Here is a 699-nt window from a genome sequence, read left to right as displayed (position 1 = left end):
CTACATTTTTAAACTGTGGACAAAAGATGGAACAAATCATGAATTTAAATGTATATGAAGTATATTTATTTCATTATAAAAGTAAACAAAAATAGAAAAGGTCTCTATTCTCCTTTCTGTGTCTCACCCCTTCCTCAACTATGTTCTTATCCCCGCCTAGGATATGAGAAGAGAGAGAAAGAACCCCCCCCCCCCACAGCATCTGAGCTTAACAGACCAGTGGAGCAAATAAGAACGCTCATTCACATTAGAGTGATATGCATTTTACTCTGCCAATTGGCAACCCAATAAAACGGGTCTGCGACCCATTTTGGGTCCCGACCCTAAGTTTGGAAAACATTGTAATAGAGGACTGAGACAGCAGCCTTGAGGTGCTCCGATGTTTAGCACTATAGAGGCTGATTATGTAGTGCCAACTCTAACTGTCTGGGCACGGCCTGTTAGTTAATTCTGTATCCACCCACAGATGGAATTGCAAAGGCCCTGGTCTTACAGCTTAGGTATTAAGATAGAAGGTCTGATGGTGTTAAAGGCACTACTATAATCAACAAAAATCATCCTGCATTTTAACACCAGGGGCCTGTTGTACGGAAGTAGAATAAAGATATCCAGGTTTAGTGAAAAAGCGCAGCTTGACTTAATGTGATCTGCTCATCACGGCTTAATCGGTTGCACGTTTGCCGAGCCAGGATGAACAGG

General features: G+C 42.1%; 1 long non-coding RNA gene across 1 annotated transcript in view; it reads left to right on the top strand.

Moving 5' to 3' along the window:
- Positions 1-699, top strand: part of LOC116703129 (uncharacterized) — a 15,052-nt gene that overhangs the window by 10,129 nt on the left and 4,224 nt on the right. The gene's annotated exons all lie outside the window — the stretch shown is intronic.

This window comes from Etheostoma spectabile, chromosome 15 (genome assembly GCF_008692095.1).
Source record: "Etheostoma spectabile isolate EspeVRDwgs_2016 chromosome 15, UIUC_Espe_1.0, whole genome shotgun sequence".
In the NCBI taxonomy this organism is placed as follows: Eukaryota; Metazoa; Chordata; class Actinopteri; order Perciformes; family Percidae; genus Etheostoma; species Etheostoma spectabile.
This window is presented reverse-complemented; position numbering and strand designations above follow the sequence as displayed.